This window comes from Mustelus asterias, chromosome 10, assembly GCF_964213995.1.
Source record: "Mustelus asterias chromosome 10, sMusAst1.hap1.1, whole genome shotgun sequence".
In the NCBI taxonomy this organism is placed as follows: Eukaryota; Metazoa; Chordata; class Chondrichthyes; order Carcharhiniformes; family Triakidae; genus Mustelus; species Mustelus asterias.
Window position 1 is genome coordinate 1970870 of NC_135810.1, and position 9164 is coordinate 1980033.

The window sequence follows — 9164 nt, forward strand, 5'->3', positions numbered from 1 at the left end:
TCCTGTCCCTTTTGTCCTGCTGGAGCTGTTGGTGTATCCACCCACTGGTCTCAATTCCAGTGTTTGCTCCTATTTAATGTGTAGTCCAGCCTTGGGTTGTCAGGTTTCACAAGCCAAGCCTGTGCCACACAAGGATTGGATGAAACCTCAGGGTTGTGGCAGGAACACAAAGGGTCAGCTGTTGGGGCTTGAGGTGAAGCAATGGGGCCTTGGGTAAATTAATAACAATCTGATGTATTTTTAAAAGTTCTTTCATGAAATGTGGGCATCGTCTCCTCCTCACAACATTCGTTGTCCATTATTAATTGCCCTTGAGAAGGTGGCGAGTCGCTGCCTTGAACTTCTGCAGTCCATGTGGTGTAGGTACACCCACTGTTCTGTGAGGGAGCTCCAGGGTTTTGATCCGGCTACAGTGAAGAAAGGCCGATTATATTTCCAAGTCAGGGTGGTGTGTGGCTCGGAAGGGAACTTGCAAACGGTGGTGTTCCCATGTGTCTGTTGCCCTTGTCTTTCTAGGTGGTAGTGATTGATGGTTTGGAAGGTTCTGTCAAAGGAGCCTTGGGTAGTTGCTACAGTGCATCTTGTATGTAGTACACACTGCTACCACTGTGTGTCATTGGTGGAGGGAGTGAATGCTTAGCTTAGTTGATGCAGTGCTGATCATGGAGGCTTCTGTGTCCTAGACGGTGTTGAGCTCCTTCTCTGTCCCAGATGGTGTTGTTGAACCTGCTCTTGTCCATCACACTCCTGACTTGAGCCTTGTAGATTGTGGACAGGCTTTGGGGAATTGGGAGGTGAGTTACTTACTGCAGAGTTCCCAGCCTTTGCTCTTGTAACGACAGCATTTATATGACTGGTCCAGTTCAGTTTCTGGTCAGTGGTAATCCCCAGGATGTTGTTGATAGGGGATTCAGTGATGATAATGCCATTGGATGTCATGGGGAAATGGTTAGATTCTCTCTTGTTGGAGATGGTCCTTGCCCAGCACTTATGTGACACAATGTTACTTGACACTTGCCAGCCCAAACCTGAATGTTGTCCTGGCCTTGCTGCAGATGGACGCAGACTGCTTCAGTATCTGAGGAGTTGTGAATGGTGCTGAACATTCTGCAGTCATCAGCGATCATCCCTCATGGTGGCAGGAAGGTCATTAATGAAGCAACTGAAAATGGTTGAATCTAGGACACTATTGTGAGGAACTTTGAAGCAAAGCCCTGTGATTGAGATAATTCACTTCAAATAACTTGAACCATCTTCCTCTGTGCTAGGCATGACTAATTAGTGGAGAGTTTTCCCCTGATTCCCATTGACTTCAATTTTGTCAGAGCTCCTTCATGCCACACTCTGTCCAATGCTGGCATGATGATAAGGGCAGTCATCCTCACCTCACCTCTGGAATTCCGTCCTTTTGTCTACGTTTGGAACAAGGCTGTAACAAGGTCTGGAACTGAGTGGTTGTAGCAGAACCCTAGCTGAGCACCAGCGAGCAGGTTATTGCTGTGTGAGTGCCATTTCACAGCACTGTCGACGACACCTTCCTTCACTGATGATCGAGAGAAGGTCTGGTCGGATTGGATTTGTCCCACTTTTTGCAGACAGGATACACCTGGGCAATTTTTCATATTGTTGGGTGGATGTCAGAGTTGTAGCTGTATTGGAATCCTTAGCTCCATAGCTCTGTCTATTGCATGCTGCTTCTGCTGTTTGTCATGCAAATAGTCCTGTGTTGTAGCTTCACCAGGTTGATGCTTCTTTTGGGTAGGCTTGGTGCATGCCCTCCTGCACTCTTCATTGAACCAGGGTTGATCCCTTGACTTGGTGCTATGATAGAATGAGGGATATTCTAGGCCATGAGGTTACAGATTGTGGTTGGATACAATTCTGCTGCTGCTGATGGTCCACTGCATCTCATGGATGCCCAGTTTTGAGCTACTGGATCTGTTCTGAATTTAGGATGGTGGTGCCACGCAGCACCATATAGTGTATGCTCAGTGGGAAGTGGGACTTGATCTTCACAAGGCCTCTGGGGTGTCACTGCTACCTATAATGTCATGGACAGTTGCATCCAGAATAGAGAGATTGGTGAGGACCAAGTCTAATAGCTTTTTCTCTTTGCCTCTGAATTACTAGTCCAATGACATGACCACTGTTTCCTCCTGGGGAAATGGATAGTGCAAATCAGGGAGCAGCCAAAGAAACAGGACTGGGATATTCCAGAAGAGTTTCAACACTGGCACCTGCCCAACAATGTGGAAAATTGCCCGTGTATGTCCTGTGTACACAAAGCAGGACAAATCCAACCCGGCCAATTACCGCCCAATCAGTCTACTCTCGATCATCAGTAAAGTGATGGAAGGGGTCATCAACAGAGCTATCAAGCAGCACCTGCTCAGCAATAACCTGCTCAGTGACGCCCAGTTTGGGTTTCACCAGGGTCACTCAGCTTCTGACCTCATTACAGCCTTGGTTCACACATGGACAAAAGAGCTGAATTCCAGAGGTGAGGTGAGAGTGACAGCCCTTGACATCAAGACCACATTCGACCGAGTGTGGCATCAAGGAGCCCTAGCGAAACTGGAATCGATGGGTATCAGGGGCACACTCTCCACTGGTTGGAGTCATACCTGGCACATAGATGGTTGTGGAGGGTCAGTCATCTCAGCTCCAGGACATCTCTGCAGGAGTCCCTCAGGGTAGTGTCCTAGACCCAACAATCTTCAGCTGCTTCATCAATGACCCTCCCACCATCATAAGGTCAGAAGTGGGGATGTTTACCAATGACTGCACAATGTTCACCATTCGCGGCGACTCAGATACTGAAGCAGTCCATGTTCAAATGCAACAAGATCTGGACAGCATCCAGGCTTGGGTTGACAAGTGGCAAGTAACATTCGTGCCACACAAATGCCAGGCAATGACCATCACCAATAAGAGACACTCTAACCACTGCCCCATGGCATTCAATGGTGTAACCATCACTGAATCCTCCACTGTCAACATCCTTGGGGTTGCCATTGACCAGAAACACTCCACATAAACACAGTGGCTACAAGAACAGGTCAAAGGCTAGGAATACCGTGGCAAGTAACTCACCTCCTGACTCCACAGAGCTAATCCACCATCTACAAAGCACAAGTCAGGAGTGTGATGGAATACTCCCCACTTGCCTGGATGGGTGCAGCTCCAACAACACTCAAGAAGCTTGACACCATCCAGGACAAAGCAGCCCACTTGATTGGCACCACATCTACAAACATCCACTCCCTCCACCACCGACGCTCAGTAGCAGCAGTGTGTACTATCTACAAGATGCACTGCAGCAATTCATCAAAGATCCTTAGACAGCACCTTCCAAACCCACAACCACTTCCATCTAGAAGGACAAGGGCAGCAGATACATGGGAACACCACCACCCACAAGTTCCCCTCCAAACCACTCACCATCCTGACTTGAAAATATATCACTGTTCCTTCACAGTCGCTGGGTCAAAATCCTGGAATTCCCTCCCTAACGGCATTGTGGGTCAACCCACAGCACATGGATTGCAGGGATTCAAGAAGGCAGCTCACCACCACCTTCTCAAGAGCAACTAGGGATGGGCAATAAATGCTGGCCCAGCCAGCGACGCTTATGTCCTACGAATGAATAAAGAAAATTCAACATCTTTGACAGCCTCAACCCGTGACCTACCTCGATTTTGATTTATTATTGTCACATGTATTAGCACACAGTGAAAAGTATTGTTTCTTGCATGCTATACAGCCAAAGCATACCGCTCATAGAGAAAGAAACGAGAGAGTGCAGAATGTAGTGTTACAGTCATAGCTAGGGTTGAGAGGAAGATCAACTTAATACAAGGTAAGTCCATTCAAAAGTCTGATGGTAGCAGGGAAGAAGCTGTTGAGTCTGTTGGTATGTGACCTCAGACTTTTGTATCTTATTCCCGATGGAAGAAGATGCAAGAGAGTATGTATGGGGTGCGTGGGGTCCTTAATTATGCTGGCTGCTTTGCCAAGGCAGTGGGAAGTGTAGACAGAGTCAATGGATGGGAGGCTGCTTTGCGCGATGGATTGGGCTACATTCACAAACCTCTGTAGTTTCTTGCGGTCTTGGGCCGAGCAGGAGTTATACCATGCTGTGATACAACCAGAAAGTATGCTTTCTATGGTGCATCTGTAAACATTGGTGAGAGTCAAGGATGACATGCCAAATTTCCGTAGTCTTCTGAGAAAGTAGAGACGTTTCTGGGCTTTCTTAACTATAGTGTCAACGTGGGGGGGGGACCAGGACAGGCTGTTCCTAGACAAAGGAAGCAGATACGTGGGAACACCATCACGTGCAAGTTCTCCAAGCCACACTTGGAAATATATTGCCGTTCCTTCACTGTCGCTGGATCAAAATCCTGGAACTCCCTCCCTAATAGTATGGTGGACTGCAGCAGTTCAAGAGGCAGCTCAACACAACCTTGTCAAGGGCAATTAGGGATGGGTAATACATGCTGGACTTGCCGCTGGTGTCCACATCCGTGTATGAATAAAGATAAGTTGTTGAAATTGAGTGAGTATTGATGTGTTCTTGAGCTTGGAATGTATGTAAGAAATAGGAGCAGGAGTAGATCATATGGCCTGTCAAACCCGCTTCAAAGTTCAATATAATCTTGGGCTCCAACTCCATTTATCTGCCCACTCCCCATATCCCTTTATTCTCTGAGAGAACAAAAATCTCCATAAATATATGTTCAATGATTGAGTATTCACCACCCTCTGGCAAAGCAAATTTCAAAGATTCACAACCACTTAAGTGAAGAAATCTATCCTCACCTCAGCCATAGATGATTGTTCCCTTGTTCTGGGACTGTGCCTCCAACTTTTAGATTCCCCAGCCAAGGGAAACAACCTTTTGGGTCTACCCAGCCAACCCCTTTCAGAATGTTGTATGTTTCATTCTTTCATCACCTTTCATTCTTTTTAACTCCAGAGAATGTTAAGCCAGTTTACTCTGCCTCTCATCACAGCAATCAATCGCGAACCTTTGCTTTACCGCCTCCAATGTAAATATCTCCTTCCTTAAATATGGAGAACAAAACTGCGCACACTATTCCAGGTGTGGCCTCACCAAGGTCCAATAAAATTGTAGCAAAACCTTCTTCTTCTTATGCTCTAATTCCCTTGCAATAAAGACTAACATGCAATTTCTTTTCCTAATTGTTTACTATTCCTGCATTCCTTGTAAGAGTATGTCTCTTTGAACATCATCATTTACAAGTTTCACTCACTTAAAAAAAAACTTTACTGTTCTCATGAACAAAGTGAATAATCTCTCACTTCCCTACATTTATACTCATTCTGTCATCTTGTTGCCCACTTAACTAACCTGTATATCTCTTTGCTGCCTCTTTGTGTACTGTAAGAAGTTTAACAACACCAGGTTAAAGTCCAACAGGTTTATTTGGTAGCAAAAGGCTTTTGCTACCAAATAAACCTGTTGAACTTTAACCTGGTGTTGTTAAACTTCTTACTGTGTTTACCCCAGTCCAACGCCGGCATCTCCACGTCATCTTTGTGTCCTCCCCATAGCTTGCATTCCTGTGTGCTTTGTATAATCAGCAAAATTAAATCATTACTCTGTCTCTTCAAGGTCATTACAGATTGCAAATAGCTGAGATCACAGCAACAATCCTTGTGGAACTCCACTCGTCACAGCATGCCAACTTTGTCCCATTAATGCCTGCTCCTTATTTACTCAATCCTCTATCCATGCTAATATATGATCCTCAGCTCCAAGACCTCTTATTTTGTGTACTAATGTTTTGTGCGTTTTAGAAATCCAAGTATGCTACATCTACAGGTTCCGTTTTACCCTATGAGTTACATCCTCAAAAAAAGAACAGAATTTGTCAAACACAATTTCCTTTTTCTAAAACCATGTTGACTTTTCTGATCATATGATTTTCTAAGTGCACTGTTAAGGATTTCTTAAAAAGAAATTCCAGAACGGATGAACTTCAGTATTTACCCAAGTTATCTTGAGTTAAGCACCACCACTCTTTTGTGTTATAATGCCTCCCTCATTTTCTAGTCTATCAAAGGCCTTCCCCTTTGCTTTTTCCCACCCTCTTCCCTTGCTTAAAACCTATCACCCTTTTTAACTTCCAGTTTTGATGAAAGGTCATTAGCCAGAAACTTTCACTCTCTCTCTCATCGCAGGTGTTGTCTAACCACACAAGAGCACTTTTGTGTGCAGTTTTGGTCTCGCCGAAGAGAGGATATACCTGCCGTAGACGGAGGGCAGTGAAGGTTCGCCAGACTGATTTTTTTATTCATTCGTGGGACATGGGCGTCGCTGACTGGCCAGCGTTTATTCCCCATCCTTGGTTCTCAAGGGCAGTCGAGAGTCAACCAAGTTGCTGTGGCTCTGGTGTCGCATGTAGGCCAGACCAAGTAAAGAAGGCAGGTTTCCTTCCCTAAAGGACATTAGTGAACCAGATGGGTTTTTCCGACAATCGACAAATGGTTTCATGATCAGCAGTTGATTCTTAATTCCAGATTTTTTGCTTTTAATTCAAATTCCACCATCCGCCGTGGCAGGATTTGAACCCGGGTCCCCACAACATTAGCTGAGTTTCTGGATTAATAATCGAGTGATAGTACCACTAGGCCATCGCCTTCCAGGGATGGCAGGATTGTCGTGTGAGGAGAGATTGGCATTTAGAACTATGAGGAGCTCTTATTGAAATGTATACAGTTCTGACAGGGCTGGACAGATTGGACGTAGGGATGAAGATTTCTCTGGCTGGGGCGCCATCTTGAATAAGGGGTCACAGTCTCACGATACAGAGACAAGCCATTTCGGACTGAGATGAAGAGAGGCTTCACTCAGAGGGTGGTGAACCTGTGGAATTCTCTACCAAGGAAAGCCGTGGAAGCCAAGTCACTGAACATATTTAAGAAGGAAATAGATTTCAAGGCATCAAGGGGAAGCGCAGGAGTATGGTGTTGAAATAGAAAATCAGCCATGATCATATTGAATGACGGAACATGCTTGAGGGGCTCATATTTTCTATGTTTCTATAAGGTATAGGAGCTGGAGTAGGCTATTTGGCCCCTTGAGTCTGCTCTGCCATTCAGTAAGATCATGGCTGATCTGATTATGACTCTAACGCCACTTTTCTGCTTGTCTCTCCATAACTCTTGACTCCCTTATAAATAAAAAAAATTGCTGCTGAATATTTGTGTCTCTGGTCCAATGCAGGACAATCAGCAGCAAGACTGTGTCACTGGCCTTGGTCCATCACAATCTCTTTTGCTTCAGCCTAGGTGACATCCTGCTCTTGAAGCTCCTCCTTCAGGCCAGTCCCATATTCTTCCTTCTGGTGGTGTCCATTCTACTGCTGCTCTGGCAGGTTATACGCCCAGGAGGCGACTCTGACCAGTCCTGTGCAGTACTTCTTCATTGGTGACACTTGAAATTTCCAATACTTTAGAATCAGAGAATGGGATCACGGAAAGTTTACAGCACAGAAACAGGCCACTTAACCCATCGTTTCTGCGCCAAACCAAAAAAGAGCTACCAAGCCTAATCATACTTATCAGCATTTGATCCCCAGCCATGAGATGCATAGCCAGACACCTTTTAAATGATTTGAGGGTTTCTGCCTCTACTAGACTTTCAGGCAGTAGGTTCCAGAATCTCACAACCCTATGGATGAAGACATCTAGGAACAGGAGAAGACCATTCGACCTGTTGAGCCTGCTCCACCATTTAATAGGATCGGACACTTCAATGCTTTTTACCCACTGTCCCCATAACCCTTTACGGTATAGTTATTCAGGAATCTATCAATCTCTGCTTTAAACATACTCAATGACTGAGCTTCCACAGCCCTCTGGGGTGAGAATTCCAAAGATTCACAACCTTCTGTGCAAAGACATTTCTCCTCATCTCGGTCCTAAGGGGCGTCCCCCTTATTTCAAAATTGCACCCTTGGGTTCTAGACATCCCAACAAGGGGAAGGATCTTACCCGCATCCACAGTGTCTGTTCCTTAATTTTGTAGGTTTCAATGAGATTACCTCATTCTTCCAAACTTTAGAGAATACAGACAGACACAGTTTGCCCAATCTTTCTTCATAAGATGTTCCTGCCATCCCCAGAACAAGTCTGGTGAATCTTTGCAACAAAAACAGAAAATGCTGAAAAATCTCAGCAGGTCTGACAGTGCCTGTGGAGAGAGAGCAGAGCCAAGGCACAGTGGCACGTTGGTTAACACTGCTGCCTCACAGCGTGAGGGAGCTGGGTTTAATTCTGGCCCCGGGTGACTGTGTGGAGTCCGCATGTTCTCCCCGTGTCTGTGTGGGTTTCCTCTGGGTGCTCTGGTTTCCTCCCACAGTCCGAAAGACGTGCAGGTTAGGTTCATTGGCCATACTAAATTTTCCCTTAGTGTCAGGGGGAGTAGCAGGATAAATACATGGGGATAGGGTCTGGGTGGGATTGTTGATGGTGGTGCAGGCTAGATGGGCCAAATGACCTCCTTCTGCACTGTAGTGATTCTAAGTGTTTTGAGTCTAGATGACCGTTTGTCACAGCTCCTCGGGTGAATCTTTGTTGCACTTCCCTCCCTTGTACCAGTCACTCTACACCCAATAGTCACTGACCTCTCCCATCCACTCTATCCAAGCCCCTCACTGTTTTACACATCTGATTCAAATCTCCCCTCAGCCTGCTCTGTTCCAAGGAGCACAATTTAATTTGTTTTTATTTCACATTTCAAGCATCGATCGTATTTTGCTTTGGTATCAACCGAGTGTCCTATGTTCCGGAAGCGGGACTCGAACTCACCACACTCTGACTCCCTGCGTGGGCGGGGGGGGGGCGGTGGGAAGGAAGGACTCAGCTGAGCTGTCATTCACCCGCCACAGGGGCGGGGAGATCGAGGCAGACCCCGCCCCCAACACGCAGGCAGGCGTCAGACGGGGAGAAACGCCCCCTTACGCTAGCACGCAAGCCCCACCCCTCACGCTGACGTAACTGGCAAGTAAGGCCCGCCCTTTATGGTGACGGAACGGGCCATTAAATTCCGCCCCCTCCACCAGGACCGACTGTCAATCACGTACGTCATAGGCGGCATGCCCCGCCCCCGTCGGCACTTCCGGCTCCGAGGCATT